This window comes from Neoarius graeffei, chromosome 7, assembly GCF_027579695.1.
Source record: "Neoarius graeffei isolate fNeoGra1 chromosome 7, fNeoGra1.pri, whole genome shotgun sequence".
In the NCBI taxonomy this organism is placed as follows: domain Eukaryota; kingdom Metazoa; phylum Chordata; class Actinopteri; order Siluriformes; family Ariidae; genus Neoarius; species Neoarius graeffei.
Window position 1 is genome coordinate 33,346,111 of NC_083575.1, and position 17,739 is coordinate 33,363,849.

The 17,739-nt window shown below is 40.0% G+C and overlaps 1 long non-coding RNA gene across 1 annotated transcript in view; it reads left to right on the forward strand.

The window, feature by feature from the left end:
- Positions 1-11,759: 11,759 nt before the first annotated feature.
- The window catches only part of LOC132888595 (uncharacterized), a 30,555-nt gene continuing 24,575 nt past the window's right edge, over positions 11,760-17,739 (forward strand). The window contains exon 1 of the long non-coding RNA XR_009654955.1: positions 11,760-12,193. This is a non-coding gene — a long non-coding RNA (uncharacterized LOC132888595). The remainder of the gene's footprint in view (positions 12,194-17,739) is intronic.

Consider the following 17,739-nt stretch of genomic DNA (forward strand, 5'->3'; position numbering starts at 1 on the left):
TTTTTAAGTTAAGAGTTTTACATTTAATATTTTCCTTCATGTCTCAAAATTTAAAATGCATATTTGTCCACTTAACTCAAAGTGTTATAATTGTTCTTTTTATTTATTTACTTACTTACTTATTTTATTTTGTAGATTTTTCCAATGCTTGAAAAACCTCATGTCCAATCATCCCAGACGACTAAAGTCTATGCAAGGACGAGTAAAACTTTAATGGTAATCGTCCGATCGGATGACAAAAGTTAGTGCTGGCAACCTAAGCAACACAGGCGCTAAGAGAGCAGGGATCCAGTCTAAAGTAGCTTGTCTCGTTTCATGGGAAATGCATTAAAAAGTTTTATTCATCGACACAATATATGAAAGTACAAAAATATTTTTGAGGAAATCATTCAAATTTCCTTGTTTTTGGTTATAATTCATCGAAGTATGCATGTGTTCGGGTGTACTGGAAAAGCTCGGCTCAGAGAGGCCCACGTAATGATGCAATTATACCAATTGTCCAAGGACGATGAGGGTCAAAGACATCGTGTGCTAGCAGCGTGGTTGAAGCATGTCAAACTTAGAACTTTTATTTCATGACTGGAGTTAATAATAAACGATATCACTGCATAATGTTCCTTACAGTATATATATGATTTTTAAATTGTTTTTGATGGTTTCATATATTTTGTAATGATATTTTTATTTTCTAAATATTTATCAACATACCGCCATTGTGGCACGGGAGCCTGTGATTGGTGGACAGCTGACAAAGGGTGTCTCCCATTGGTTGTAAATCATGACATAAAAATCATAAACACATACAGGACCCACTGATTGGCTGTTTACATACTGAAGCCAAGTGGAGATGTCCGGCGTCTGTTGCTGTTGTCCGAAAAAAACTACAGCTAAAAAAGCTCTACTACCGGATTACTTGGACAATCTTAGTCAGAAAGTGAAGGATAGATATACATGGAAATTAGAGTTTATTAGTGGTTATGAGCCATACAAAATTCCTCGAAATGACTGGAGTGGCGGTGCAGATTTGTGGCCTAGCGTTAGCATTAGCTACATGTTGGAATATACCTTCTTTTCCCCGAAAAGTCCTGACATGGAAGAACAGTTTTAAAAAACTATAGAAGCAAGAAAACTTTTTGTGTAAAGACTTTTTCCCTACATCAGCTTTTGGGAACAGAATGTTGTGAAATTCAAAGCATTTACTCTCAAAGGGCTTTGACTTGAACTGTGGGCTAGATCTTATTCCCACTCGTCCATGTCTCAACAACCCCAAGGACATTTAGTTACACAGCTATTTGCACTCTATCATTTAAACAGTGATGCAAATTATTGTTAAAACAATATCTGAAGTGTAATTATTTGTAAAATAACAAAATATATTGCTCTAGACTTTCAGACAATATTGTGAGATTTTATTTTAATTTTATCTAATAGTGGATGATACAATAATTACGAATGCTAACAGAATCAGCACATTCCAGTTGTAGCTGTAATCATATAGTAACTATAATCATTCTTATAATAATAATTTCAATAAACGGTTAATGTTCAGTTCCCTTTTCATTAATTCTCGATTCAAAGGCATAGCTGAGTCACACAGGTTGATCAGTGTGTAACGGACAATAACAATTTTATCCAAAAGAGTTTTTCCTGCCTTAGTCGATTTATTTCCATTTCACATGTGTGCACCTGTTGTAAAGTTCAGTGTGTTTGTGTAGAACTCTCTCAAACTGTAGGTTCATGACTACACTCTGGTTCCACGGTAACATTTTGCACAGGACTATGTTCCTTTGATAACAGATACAAAGCGCCAACATTATTATTATACTAATTCAAAACTCTCCACAGCTTAATGTACCCTAAATTATTCATTCCTCTGCTACTAGAACTTTTCTTTCTGAATGTGTCTGCATATATTGATATTAAGGTTTTGTGGATTTATGATAATTATGCTGCTTCACCTATTTAAAAAAAATCAACTGCATTCTGTCCTCTCCAAAATAAAATAAAGCTCTGGGCAAGTGGAATTGTTTTTCAGGCAAGTATGCTTTGGGTGCTGCTTGCCCATTGGGCAAGTAAGGCTGGGAGATTTTTTTTTCAAGGACTGTTTTCTGTTATGATCCAATGGAACCCCAAAAGGGATATGTGTTATAAATAAATAAATAAAGTTTCTTGTGTGCAAGGGAAAGTATCTGGTGTGCATGTCGTCTGTTAGTTGATTTATGATATCTTCTGGTACATTTCACTTTCTCACATATGCATCTGTATGGTAATTCTCCTGTCAGAAATGGTTAATCATACTTATGGAGTTCAGGCTCTTCTCAGGTAGTTTTCCTTATGCACCAGATACTTTCTCATGTGCAAGAGAAACTTTCTAATTTTTTTTTCTAATGTCCCTTTAAGGGCCCCATATGATCCTTATCAAGCACAGCAAGTAAGTCTAAAATCAGCAGACATGTCAGTTTCCTTCTTAAAATGATTTAAACAATGCACATACCTGTACTGAATTAATTACAGTAATAATACAAATAGTGCTGCCTGTAAGAAAGGCAACATTAGTCTAAACCACATAATCTGCCAAAAAAAAGTAATCTGCTGAGCATAATAAACACTTTGTTTCATCCATCCAGCCATTATCTATTCCACTAATCCTATTGAGGGTTGTGGGTGAGCTTGAACCAATCCAGCTGACTTTGGGTGGGTTGCGGGGTATACCCTGAACAGGTCACCAATCTACTAGTGCAACTCAAAAAATTAGAATATCATGAAAAAGTTTATATTTTTCATAATGTAATTCAAAAAGGCAAACTTTCATATATTTATTAAATCTCATCTCATTATCTCTAGCCGCTTTATCCTTCTACAGGGTTGCAGGCAAGCAGGAGCCTATCTCAGCTGACTACGGGCGAAAGGCGGGGTACACCCTGGACAAGTCACCAAGTCATCACAGGGCTGACACATAGACACAGACAACCATTCACACTCACATTCACGCCTGCGGTCAATTTAGAGTCACCAGTTAACCTAACCTGCATGTCTTTGGACTGTGGGGGAAACCGGAGCACCCAGAGGAAACCCACGTGGACATGGGGAGAACATGCAAACTCCGCACAGAAAGGCCCTTATCGGCCACGGGGCTCGAACCCGGACGTTCTTGCTGTGAGGCGACAGCGCTAACCACTACACCACCATGCCACCTATTTATTACATATAAAGTAAAATATTTCAAGCCTTTTTTTTTAATTTTGATGATTATGGCTTAAAGCACATAAAAATCAGAAATCCAGTACTTCAAATTATTCGGATATTATAGTAGCTAGTGGACTTTACCTGTATGTCTTTGAACTGTGGGAGGAAACCAGAGAAAATCCTTGCAGGCACCAGGAGAGCATGCAAACTCCACACAAAAAGGCCCCAGTCGACTGGTAGGTTCTAACCTAGAACCTGCTCACTGTGAGGCAACAGTGCTGTCTGCACTTCATTTCAGTTTCTTAAATTTTTATTTTGTCTCCAAGGAAAATTAAATTTGCATGAAAAATATTTGTATTTTTATGAATAATATTTCACCAATTCTGAGTCTTTTTTTTAATTTCCCCATGTTTACGTGTGATTAATTAAAAAAAATGTCTGACCCAATTCCTGCAGCTTGTATGCACCACCTCTGGTTCTCTCCTAGAGTTCCCCCAATGTACAGCATACTTGCCAATTCCACTGATTCAAGTGGTAGTCTACCGCTTTTTACAGGTGAATATCACCCACTGCTTTTAGTTCTAAAAAACTACCGCATTACAAAATAATCAGTGAACACTGTTGGATTCGCTCTTCTGACCTCACTTCAGCTGTTTTTGACAAAGGGATACACGTATATCACATCAAATAGTCATAATAAGTGAAGCCGAGAGCCAAAGGAATGATGTGATAATGATGTTGAATCTAAATTATACTGCTCTATCATGGCATTCCACTGGTTCTCGGTATAGTTTTAGGCAATTGGCAGTTTAAGGATCCCTTTAAGCTTAAAACAAGTCCTGACCTTATTGAAAATATGTGGACTGTCAGGTCTGTGCAAGAAAACAAACAAATTTAATTGAACTATACCAATTCTGCCAAGATGAGTCATCAAATATCCAAACAGAATTCTGCCAGAGCCATGTTGGTGGCTACCAAAAGCATCTATTCAAGGTGAAACTTGCTAAGGGACATTTAACCAAATATTAGGTGTGTGGTATGCATACAGTGGTGCTTGAAAGTTTGTGAATCCTTTAGAATTTTCTATATTTCTGCATAAATATGACCTAAAACATCATCAGATTTTCACACAAGTCCTAAAAGTAGATAAAGAGAACCCAGTTAAACAAACGAGACAAAAATATTATACTTGGTCATTTATTTATTGAGGAAAATGATCCAATATTACATATCTGTGAGTGGCAAAAGTATGTGAACCGCTAGAATTAGCAGTTAATTTGAAGGTGAAATTAGAGTCAGGTATTTTCAATCAATGGGATGACAATCAGGTGTGAGTGAGCATGCTGTTTTATTTTAAAAAACAGGGATCTATCAAAGTCTGATCTTCACAACACATGTTTGTGGAAGTGTATCATGGCACGAACAAAGGAGATTTCTGAGGACCTCAGAAAAAGTGTTGTTGATGCTCATCAGGCTGGAAAAGGTTACAAAACCATCTCTAAAGAGTTTGGACTCCACCAATCCACAGTCAGACAGATTGTGTCCAAACGGAGGAAATTCAAGACCATTGTTACCCTCCTCAGGAGTGGTTGACCAGCAAATCACTCCAAGAGCAAGGTGTGTAATAGTCGGCAAGGTCACAAAGGACCCCAGGGTAACTTCTAAGCAACTGAAGGCCTCTCTCACATTGGCTAATGTTAATGTTCATGAGTCCATCATCAGGAGAACACTGAACAACAATCAGTGCGTTTACATGAACATCCAAATCGAGCTACTGTCGGTAATCAAGCTAAGGGTCCCAGCAGGGGTGCCAGAGAAATCCAATCCTACATGCACACAAGGAAATCGAGCTATTGTGTGAGGTACATTGTGCACCCGAGCCACAGGTGGCGCTACATGCCCCATCATGTTGGTACACTTCCGGTTGTCGTCATGAAGAAGAGCTATTCAAGAGTATAAACAAAGTTATCAGTTCCGTGTTCACAAGAAGAACGATGACGAGGACAGCAACCAGGGCTTAATTTGAGCCGGAACATGACGGAACAAGATCCGTAACCTCCGTTGTCAGATCCAGCAGCTATTTTCATTTCATTCGGTGTTCCGGCAACTATTTAAATGGATCAGATCACCTCCGTGACCATCACAAAGGGAAAAAAAATCAAACAATAAATTAAATAAGTAAATAAAAGGGGCGGCACGGTGGTGTAGTGGTTAGCGCTGTCGCCTCACAGCAAGAAGGTCCGGGTTTGAGCCCCGTGGCCGGCAAGGGCCTTTCTGTGCGGAGTTTACATGTTCTCCCCATGTCCGTGTGGGTTTCCTCTGGGTGCTCCGGTTTCCCCCACAGTCCAAAGACATGCAGGTTAGGTTAACTGGTGACTCTAAATTGACTGTAGGTGTGAATGTGAATGGTTGTCTGTGTCTATGTGTCAGCCCTGTGATGACCTGGCGACTTGTCCAGGGTGTACCCCGCCTTTTGCCTGTAGTCAGCTGGGATAGGCTCCTGCTTGCCTGCAACCCTGTAGAAGGATAAAGCGGCTAGAGATCATGAGATTGTTAGGGTTTTGCTGGGATTCGAACCTGGTTCGTTGGTGTGATAATCCAGCAAACCCCCACTAGGCCACCAGGGGGATGACTCAAATGCAGAGGCGTGAGGCGGAAGTTGAAAAGTATCAAAAAGTTTATTTACAATATTTACAGTCCAAACAAAAATATAATCCAAAAAACGCTCAGAAGATGAAGGGAAAAATAAAATATCCAAAAGGTCAAAGTTAAATACAAAAGCAAAAAACTAGAAAAGAAAAGACAAAATACCAACGCTCAGAAGATCAAAAACAGTAAACACAAAGTCCAAAAAGTCCAAAAAGAAAAGCAAAGTGCAAAACCAAAGAGACAACGGCAAGGAACACAGAACAGAGGTAACTGGAGCTAAACATAACAGCACAAAGACTCCGTGACAAGAGGACTGAACTCAGGGGGTATAAATACACAAAATTAATTGGAAACAGGTGACACTAATGAAAACAGGCAATCAACACCAACACAAAACACAGGACACAGTGGCAACCTCTAGAGGCCAAAACAAACATAGACAAAAAACAGGAAATAACAGCGGCCTCGAGAGGCCAAAACAGTCCCAGTCTTAACAGAGATGAGATGAAGTAAATAAAAATTTTGTTTAGTGTTCGGTTTTGATTTTGATATCTGTTGTTGATTTCTCTCCTATGACATCCACAAAATCTATGTGAAAGGGGAAGAGGGAGGGACATGGGGTGTACACTTCAGCTCAATAGAACACCGGGTTTTTTGTAGCCATTAGCTTGCGCTGTGGAAAAAAATGGCAAAAAAAACAAGAAAGCTTACTAAAATTTTTAAAATGAATTCTCCAACTTGTTTTGTAAACCCTTTATTTTTTAACTATGACTTGAATTGATTGCACTTATGATTGCTGGCACTGCTTTTAAATTATTCTCTTTTTTGGGCTTTTTCCACCTTTATAGACCCCTTCGCAGTAAACGTCATTCATACGAAAGTGGAAATTGCGCGCGCAGCCTGGACCCAAAAAAGACTCAGAAATGCCTAGTTGTTGTGTTTTTGGGTGTCAGAATCGTAGCAGTGATGGGGTTAAAATGTTCAGAATTCTAGCAGGATCTCACCCATTCCAAAAAAATCGCCAACGTCTATGGCTACAAGCCATCAAACGTGTAGACTGGGATGAAAGCACTATCAAAAATGCAGCGCCCACTTCATCACAGGTAAGATCAGGCTATTTATTAAATCTTTCTTTTTTATTCTTTCTAGTCTTCGTTTATTGATGTAGCAAAATACTTTAGTAATGTTTGTCTGATTAGCTGGGTCATAGTTACACAATGTAATTAATATTGTTAGCATTTTAACTTAGCTTAGTATGCAATTTTGTTTGTAGGAGAGGTCTCGCTTGACTCAAGCAGTCCAGATTTTGTGCCATCATTATTTGTGTATGCCGAAAATCACAATTTTAAAGCAAGGATGGAAAGGTAAAATTGTGTGCCCTCACTCTAAATGCCAACTTACGTTGACTGCTCTAACCTAGCTCCCGCCCTGTTCAGTTTCATTTCTGGTCTCTGCCTCTCGCTTTTTACGCAGCTCTGATTTCTCTTAGCTGCACTCTTTACACTATCATTCCTTTCATGCCATTACCTCCTGCAAATTGCTGTTTAGTGTTGGTATTTGCTGTTGTAGCTAAAGCCACATTGCCATCACATCACTGGCATAATTTGATTAAAACAATTTCAGTGTAAAACACGTTCTGTACATGCCCGCACATAACATAATCATATGCGTCTAAAGACTTGTTGTAGGCACGAAGTTTTTCATGGGTGTACACTGAAGTCTTGTCAATAAGGTACGAGTATATATCTGGCCATTGTATACCAGGGAACTTACTAACATCGTCTGTCCACTCTTTAATTAAATGTGGATCCGGTAGGCGATGTCCACTTGTTAGAGTTAACTTATTTATGTAGCATTCTCGATCTTGTAACGACAATTGTTTTGCATAATCTGACAGCTCATAATGCCGGTCTATGGGCACCGCCATTGTTTCTGAGTCCAGGCTGCGCACGCATCCTGGCAACGGTCAGTTTGTTTACAAACATGCGAAGGGGTCTATTGGATAGGACAGTGTAGACAGGAAATGAGCAGGAGAAAAACAGGGAGGGCTCAGAAAACGACCGTAGGTTGGAATCGAACCCGGTTCCCCGGATTTATGGTATGGCGCCTTATCCACGAAGTCCCACTGGCACTGCTTTTAAATACCAATAGGCATGTGTGCGTAAAGTTATAGTAAACCACCCCCCGCCTTTTTTTTTTTGAGTCGGCGGACCCACCCACCTCCTGCGTTCCGGGACCTCCCACTTCACAAATTAAGCACTGACAGCAACATCGATATATATATATATATATATATATATATATATATATATATATATATATATATATATCACGGGCGATTGCTCTAAGACAACGAGGGAGGCTCAGCCTCCTCTAAAAATGATGAACATCGTGTAGGATGAATTGCGCTAGGCTTATATTATAGCCGACCTTATAACATTGCTATTTCAGATCCAGAATCATAGAAATATATGTGCTCAACCCAACTACAGTGCGAAATCATTCCGTTATAACTTTCCCCAGTTCGCCTAATGTGTGCGTGAGTTTTTCCCCCTCGTGACAGTGCGATGCAGCCCAGCCTCAGTGGACTTCAATGGCATTTGGAAACTATACGCTTTCAATATCACAATGCAAGACGATTATTGGACAAATACTGCGAAAACGCCCGCCCCACGGACTCCCAGCCTCAGTGGACTTCAATGGCATTTGGGAGCTATGCACTTTTCAATATCAAAATGCAAGACGGTTATTGGACAAATATTGCGAAAACGCCCGCCCCACGGACTCCCAGCCTCACAGTGGGAGGGACATGGCAAAGCTTTCCGCGAGGAGACTGGTGATTGGTGAAAGCAGACGGATATTTTCTTTGATTGACAGCTCGTTTCAAATATAGACAGGCAGCGGTGAATTTCAGTTCAGTCCCATGCGGATTCGGAAGTGCTGTGGTGTATTGTAAGAGATCAGCTTACATTTCGATTTCATTCATTACATACGGTTTCTACCAGCTTTTTTAGTTTGTATATATTTTCATTGGAAATAAAGTGTAAATATAGTGTTATCAAGTTTGCTATCTTACTTCCAGAAATTTCGTTTATTTGAGTGACTGAACTTGAACTTGAGGGGGCTAGTCAGCTAGAAAGAAAGCTGTGCACGGATGCCAAGCATTGCTGATTTAATTTTGGCGAAGCCATTTGCCAGTCTTCCTTTCGAGGAAAAAATTAAAATTAAAGAGCAGGGTAGACCAACGCCTCAAATTGACTTGGTGAGAAAGGTAGGGAATAATACTTGTTCCTTTCAGCTCTCCTGGTACGAGAAAGTGAATTGGCTAACAGCAAGTGACCCACATCAACAACAGTAAATAGGCTACTTTAGTAATATGTCATGGATGGACCAAAAATATAGAATCTATTTAAAATGTTTATGCTGAGTATATTATATTGGAATATATATTTTTCTGGATATGAATTAAACACAGCTACAATTTGGAAAACATTTTTAAACAAAAATACAGCCAAGAACATTTCACACTACAGACCTGGATTAAAAGTGAAGGGTTATCAAAATTGTCAATAAAACATTTCTCAGTCAAAATAAGTAAAATATAGGGAAAGTGTCATTGAATGAAATGTGTGGCACCCAGCTCTATGTTTGGCTCCCCAAGGTCAGTGCTTGTGCCTATTCCAGAACACTCTGCTGTTACTGCTGAGGTTCCTGACAAAGAGCTGCTTTCAATAATGATCAATTTTTAAACAACATGCCACAATTTTAAAATATAAAATGTTAAAATATACCCCCCCCCAACACCACCATCATGTATATTGGACAGTAGGCTAATGGGCCAAAAGAACCTGTTATTTCACAGTTTGTGACCCTGCCAACAATCAGCCAGATCAGAGGCAAGAGTATGGGCAAAATTGATGTGTTTTTTCTTTTTTCTTTTAAAATCTGGAAATATCGTAACTGACCAGCCTCCCCTGTTTGAAAGACTACCAGCCGCCACTGATATATATTCAACTCCTTAAGCTGAATGTGCATGAACTCTATCTCCTCACTGCTCCAGAAGTGCACGTGTCTACTACTGTTGTCATGCCGACCGAGGCGGTTGTGTTTCCCGCTTGTGGTCTCGTCACTTCCGGAAGGGGCAGTGCTGAAGTAAGTAGCTCGACTACGTAGCTCGATAGGGTTTACATGCACTAAGTAGCTCGGCTACAATCGCATAATCTAGGTCACGTAGCTCGATTACGAGAAATCCAGTTCGGTTCGATTTCAGCCGAGCTAAGGTGTTTCCATGGCATTTAGAACTTCAATTTCAGTTGAGCTATGGCAGAAATTCGATTTTCTCTATGTGCATGTAAACGCACTGAATGATGTGCATGGCAGGGTTGCAAGGAGAAAGCCACTGCTCTCCAAAAAGAACATTGCTACTCATCTGCAGTTTGCTAAAGATCACGTGGACAAGCCAGAAGGCTATTGGAAAAATGTTTTGTGGACGGATGAGACCAAAATAGAACTTTTTGGTTTAAATGAGAAGCATTACATTTGGAGAAAGGAAAACACTGCATTCCAGCATAAAAACTTTATCCCATCTGTGAAACATGGTGGTGGTAGTATCATGGTTTGGGCCTGTTTTGCTGCATCTGGGCCAGGACGGCTTGACATCATTGATGGAACAATGAATTCTGAATTATACCAGCGAATTCTAAAGGAAAATGTCAGGACATCTGTCCATGAACTGAATCTCAAGAGAAGGTGGGTCATGCAGCAAGACAACAACCCTAAGCACACAAGTCGTTCTACCAAAGAATGGTTAAAAAAGAATAAAGTTAATGTTTTGGAATGGCCAAGTCAAAGTCCTGACCTTAATCCAATTGAAATGTTGTGGAAGGACCTGAAGTGAGCAGTTCATGTGAGGAAACCCACCAACATCCCAGAGTTGAAGCTGTTCTGTATGGAGGAATGGGCTAAAATTCCTCCAAGCCAGTGTGCAGGACTGATCAACAGTTACTGGAAACATTTAGTTGCAGTTATTGCTGCACAAGGGGGTCACACCAGATACTGAAAGTAAAGGTTCACATACTTTTGCCACTCACAGATATGTAATATTGGATCATTTTCCTCAATAAATAAATGACCAAGTATAATATTTTTGTCTCATTTGCTTAACTGGGTTCTCTTTATTTACTTTTAGGACTTTTGTTGTGGAATTACATTGTGTAATTTAGGAATTACATTGTGTAACTATGACCCAGCTAATCAGACAAACATTACTAAAGTATTTTCCTACATCAATAAACGAAGACTAGAAAGAATAAAAAAGAAAATCTGATGATGTTCTAGGTCATATTTATGCAGAAATATAGAAAATTCTAAAGGCTTCACAAACTTTCAAGCACCACTGTAATTTCAATCCTGTGTTGATTTCAGAAAACCCAAAACTTGTGCACCAAATTCTTTATTATTATTATTATTATTATTATTATTATTATTAAAGATATATGTTGCACAATCATTCTGTGACAGAAAAAGTACAGTTCATTGAAAGTCCAATATTGCTGTCACATTCATGTTCATGATGACATTCATGTCGGTCTATGTAAAGTTCTGAGCACAATTGTAGCACACCCTCAAAGCGCATAGCTCAACGGCAAGAGTGGCAGATGGAGGGGAAAAATCTCTGTGTATCTTTCTGAGACCCAGCAATTCACTTTTGTCCACTGTAGTAGACACTGTTTTTGCTCATCTCTCTCATACTGTGCATTTCACATTATTAAGTCCTGTTGTTTTACAAAGAGGACAACTGGGCCTTTAAAATGACATCACATGTGAGGGGATGTGACCTTGCCAACTTCCTATTTCTGTCCTTTCATAATGGCTGCCATCCCAACAAGTGCATTTTATGTAAAAAAGAAAAGTAAGCATTTTTATTTAAGTTTTTTAAATGTTATATTTTGATTGTTTCTGGTAAATAAACATCTCAGTAATAGACCTGTTCACAGTTTGTACACAATAATGACGTAGTACATATGCAAGCGCATTTTGGCAACAGAAGTATGGCAGAGATCAACAGCTTGTCAAGCTATGCAAGGGGATTAACAACAAAAGATCACGAATGTTACCTCAACATGTTGACTTTAACAAATGGTGACGGACTTCCATATCTGTATGCTATTATTAAGTGGATTGAAGATGTTAGCAAGTGGCTGAATATGCAGTGGCCAGATATATATACGTATTTGATTGAGAAACTGAGCATGTACACCAGAGAGAAATTACGAGCCTAAAAGTCATTGGATGCTTATAATCAACAAATGAGAAAACTACAGTACGTCCTCACAGTGAATTGCACCTGTATGGCAGGGTAAGTAGCCTATTATTTGGTGCTATGGACTTGTAGCTAACATAGTGCAGAGCTCTTCTGATATAGTTGTTATGCAAACATGAATTATGCTTCTGTGTTACTGTCCATTCAAATTTAACTTGGGCTATTACTCTCCTTACCATATCATAATTGTATGTCTTGCCCCTGTAATTAGATAGATAATCTGACCTGATATATGTCAGTAACAGCACTGAAAACCTGAGTTCAGAGCAACCTCCAAACATGGCCGTTCCGGACTACAACTCCAAAGAGCCACTGCACCCCTCATGTCCGGAATACTAACAAAGGCACCTGTCTCCAATTATTGAAGCATTACTTCCCTATATAAGCTCAGTAGTCACAAACACACCTCGCAAAGTATCGTTCTGTCTCCGTACCTGATTATACCAAGCCTTCTGATTTCCTGACTGACTTCTAATGCTTAGACTTTTGTTTACATTTATTTCCCAACTCCATTTCCTTGTCTGCCCTCTGATATCCTGTTTGTTGATCGCCCGACCCTGACTACGACTTCTGCCTGCTGATTTGGATTTGTTTACAGTTTACAACACATCAACCTTCCTCTGTGCTTGCATCAGTAAGTGCCTGCACCCTGACAGGATACTTTGCCCACGATGGATGCAGCAAAGGAAGCAAAGCAAACCACACTCAACACTCAGAGGTGGCAGTTAGGAGAGCATCAGCAGATGATCAGCAATATCAACACCCAAATGCTGCAACTCGCTGTTGTTGTATCGCAGGTCATCCTGACATGCCCCTCGTCTTCCACTGGTGCTGCCCAGATGATTCTACGGCCCAAAAAGTATTCAGGGGAAGGGTCTGAATGCAAGGGGTTTCTTCTCCAATGCTCCCTGTACTTCTCTGCTCTCATGGGAATGACTGAAGAACAGAAGATCGCCCAATTCTTCAGTCTCATAACAGGCAAAGCTTTGCAATGGGCTAGTGCTGTTTGGGAGCATGGGGGTGAACACACCACCTCTTATGACAGATTAATTTAACTGTTTAAGCGAGTTTTTGATCACCAAACTGAGGGAGTCAAGGTCGGCAAAAGTTTATTGACTATCAAATAGGGAGACAGGAGACTAGCGGAGTACACATTGGAATTTCGCACGTTAGCCATTGGCAGTGACTGGAACGAGCCTGCAGTTAAAACAGCCTTATGTCAAGGCCTGCACCTGGAAATGCTGAACTGGCATGCCATGATGAACATCTCTTGCTAGACTCCCTAATCGACTTCACTATTCATTTAGACCACCTTCTGAGGAGCAGATGCTCATTGAAGCCTTCCCCAATGCCCGCTATTACATCAGCTTCCCCAACTCCCAAAGGAGGTTTTGCATACTCATCTCCAATGCTCCGAAAGAGACAGAAGGCACCATGAGGGATTATGCTTCTACTGTGGTGAGTCCTGCCATCTAATAGCCGAGTGCCCAGTTTATCCACCTACCCTAAGGAGAGTGAGTCAGGCCTGTTCAGAAACCAGTCCATCCAGCACAGTGAGTCATGAAATGGTGATTAAATCACATTCACTTAAGATGCCTGTTCTGCTAAGACTGCCAGACTTGATGCATGTTATCTCTTGTAGGTGCATTTGGGTAATTGAGTGATCAATCTCATTAAATCAGTCTCATTAAATTTGAAGGTTAATAATTAAATTGAATCAGTCTCATTTGAATCGTTTAAATTGAATCATTTAAAGTGAATCATTTAAAGTGAATCATTCAAAGTGAATCATTCCAGTGAATCATTCGAAGTGAATCACTTAAAGTGAATCATTTAAAGTGAATCATACCGTTAATTTTGGTGCTTAATAATAAATTACCAAACAGCCAAATTATGGTATATTCCAAATTATTATGACAACTTACTGTATTACATAACTTATATGCACCTTTCTGAATTTTTTGGGAGATTGGGGACCTCAAAGATATTGGAACACAAATAAAACACACAGTTTCAATAATAAATGAATTTATTATAACAAAAATAAAAATGGATAATAGCAGATTGAAATATATACAAACAGTGAGGTGTGTGTGTGTGTGGGTGTGTGTGTATGAGAGGCCTTGTGTGGGTGTGGCCTACAAGAGGGTTAGCTTTGTAGCTAACTCCACGTGTGTTTGTGGGGGAGGAGTTGACCATGTGTTCGGGTAGGCCTAGATTAACCTTGTGTGGCTAAGCTAAGACAAAGGGGAGCTAGCTAAAGGAATTTGTGAGTGGCCACGTGTTTGTGTAGGCCTAGATTAGCCTCGTGTGGCTAAGCTAAGACAAAGGGGAGCTAGCTAAAGGAATTGTGAGTGGCCACGTGTTTGTGTAGGCCTAGATTAGCCTGTGTAGCTAACTCCACGTGGTGGAGGCCTTGTGATCCCTTGAGACAAATACAATTAGCCCTGGAGGCTAATGGAACAAAGAAGTAGCCGTAGGCTAATTTAACTAGCTTATAACAATACTGAATCCACTGAAATCTTGATGCGGTCAAGATGTATAATAAGAGAACTAAATATGTTAGTAGGAGTAAAGAGAAGCATGCACAGCCTATCTATTAAACAATTGAGAGAACATAGAACAAAATAAAACAACACGCTGCGTGTTTAACAGTGTAACAAATAAACCTGGGTTTAAATTCACACTATTTCAATAAAAGCAAATTCCTAAGACTAGCTTTAATTATGCCCAAAAATGCCAAGTCTTACTTCCGTATCCTGCTTCTACGCGAGATTATGAGAAGATGTCCCGAGAGTTTTGGAGTTTTCCACCGTTGTGAAGATCTTCGTGAAGCACAGGAAATTACGTGGAGAAGTTGAGTTTCACAGAGGCCCGTGGAGCACGTCTGCAGAAAGCAGAGAATTCTTGATCCGGAGCTTCATGGCTCGTGGGAAGAAAAAAACTCTGATTAAACAATGTGCACAGCGCTTCAATCAGGAGGAATTCTGGTCGCTCCTAATTATAAATTAACAGCTTTGATCTGCAGTCGTACGTACTTAATGAATGAAACCGGTTGTAACTCACTGAGTTTAAAATCGCGCGATTCTGGATTTTTACCGTGGCCAGTGGTAAACAAAGAAATCGCGCTGAATGGTGGATCTTGCAAGAAAGAAAAGAAAAAGACGTCTTATTTGGTTTGCCCGGCGAAGCGTATCTCTTTGTGCGTCCGGATGGCTTGGAATCCGGACAAGAGAGAAAGCGAGCTGAGCGTTTCCAGGTCTTTTATGCTTTCATGGAGGATGTGACGTTGGTGATCCCGCCCCGGCGTGACGCAGGTCAACGCAGAAGTGGGCTGATGGGAAATGTAGTTTCTTAAAGAGACGGGCTGTTGTAGTTCTTAGACGGACTGTGTACCTACACTCTGCCATCATAGACTCGGCGGCAGAGGGGAACTTCATCAGTAGCACAATCATCTAGAAGTAGCATGTACCCACAGAAAAAAGTCAGCGACCAATAAAGCTCAAAGCCATAGATGAGGGTCCTTATTGGTGACAGGCTGGTAATCACATGCACATCACCCCTCGAAATTCAGGTGGGAGCACTTCATTTAGAACACATTACCCTGTTAGTCACCCATACTGCCAATCATGATCTTATCATGGGGTTCCCGTGGCTTCAGATACATGACCCTCTCATCTCGTAGCAGAAAGGAGAGATACTTCAATGGTCTCAATCATGTTTCCAGAACTGCCTCAAACTTCCACAGATCTCAGTATCATTCACCTTGGTGGAGAGTCTGTTGCCTCACTCCTTTCACAACATTCTTTCATGTTATCTCAAGCTCAAGGAAGTGTTTAGTAAAGGGAAAGCGAGTGGCTTGCCTCCTCACCAACTCTACAATTGTGCCATCAACCTACTCCCAGGAACTACCCTTCCTCGCAGCCACATATACCCTTTGTCCATCATGGAGCAAGTGGCCATGGAGGAGTATTTTCAGGAAACCTTGAAACAGGGTTACATTAGATCTTCGACATCCCCAGCATCAGCCGGCTTCTTTTTCGTGGAGAAGAAGGGAGGAAGGCTTTGCCCATGCATTGATTATAGAAGGTTGAACCAAATCATGGTGAAATATCCCTATTCACTTCCTTTGGTGCCATCCACATTGGACCAGTTCAGAGCAGCAAGAATCTTCTCCAAGCTTGATCTACAAAGTGCATACAACCTGGTCAGGATTCGAGAAGGTGGTGAATGGAAGACGTGTATTTAGTACCACATCTGGGCACTTTGAATATTTGGTCATGCCATATGGCCTTTCTTGCATGCCAAGTATATTCCAGGGCCTCAAATTGCATACTCTGAGACGTGCTGGGGAGGTTCATAATAGCATACATCAAAGACATCCTGATCCAGTGTTCTCCCCAGAGCGTTTTGCGTGTCAGGGCTGACACTTTAATTTCATTCCAAAACACGCTTTAAATTTGCTGACATGTTATTTTTTTGCTCCAACACTCGCTGAAAAATCACGTTAGATTTCTACCTTGTGATGTTTGGGGCATATTTTGAAGGAAAATCAGTATTTTGGGCTGGTCTGCTGCCATGATGCACTCAGACAGACTGGAAATACCCCTGGGAAATCTCCAATCATAACAAATGCCCTCAATCACTTTGCTGCTGCACTGATACCATGATGCTTCAGTGTGTGGCTGAGCACCTTGCACTGACATCACATTTACCTTAGCAACCATCATTACCCTATGCCTGGGGGACAAGCGAACTTTGTTTACATACTGTTCACATACTGAAGCCAAGCAAAAATGTCCGGCATCTGTTGCCCGAAGAAAAGTACAGCTAAAAAAGCTTTACTATTGGATTACTTGGATAATCTTAATCAGAAAGAAGTGAAGGATAGATATATGTGGAAATTAGAGTTTATTAGTGGTTATGATCCATACAAAATTCTTTTTAATAACTGGAGTGATGGTGCAGATTTGTGGTCTAGTGTTAGCATTAGTTACATGTTGGAATATACCTTCTTTTTCCTAAAGAGTCCTGACACGGAAGAACAGTTAAAAAACTACAAAAGCAAGAAAACCTTCTTTGTGTAAAGACTTTTTCCTGACATCAGCTTTTGGGAACGGAATGTTGTGAAAGCCAAAGCATTAACTCTCAAAGGACTCCTACCTGAACTGTGAGCTAGATGGTATTCCCGGCCCTCCATGCCTCAACAGTCCGAAGGACATCTAGTTACACAGCTATTTGCACTATGTCATTTACACATTGATACTTATATTATTTAACTTATATACTTATATTGTTAAAACAATATCTGAAGTGTTACTTTTTGTAAAATAACAAAATATCTTGCTTTAAACTTTCAAATAATATTGTAAGATTTAATTTTATCAAATAGTGGATGGTACAACAATTACAAACATTAACAGAATCAGCACATTCCAGTTGTAGCTATAGTCATATAGTAATTACTGTATAATCACCCTTGTAATAATAATTTCAATAAATGGTTAATGTTCAGTCCCCTCTTCATTTATTCTCTATTCAAAAGCCACAACTGAGTCACACAGGTTGATCAATGTGTAACG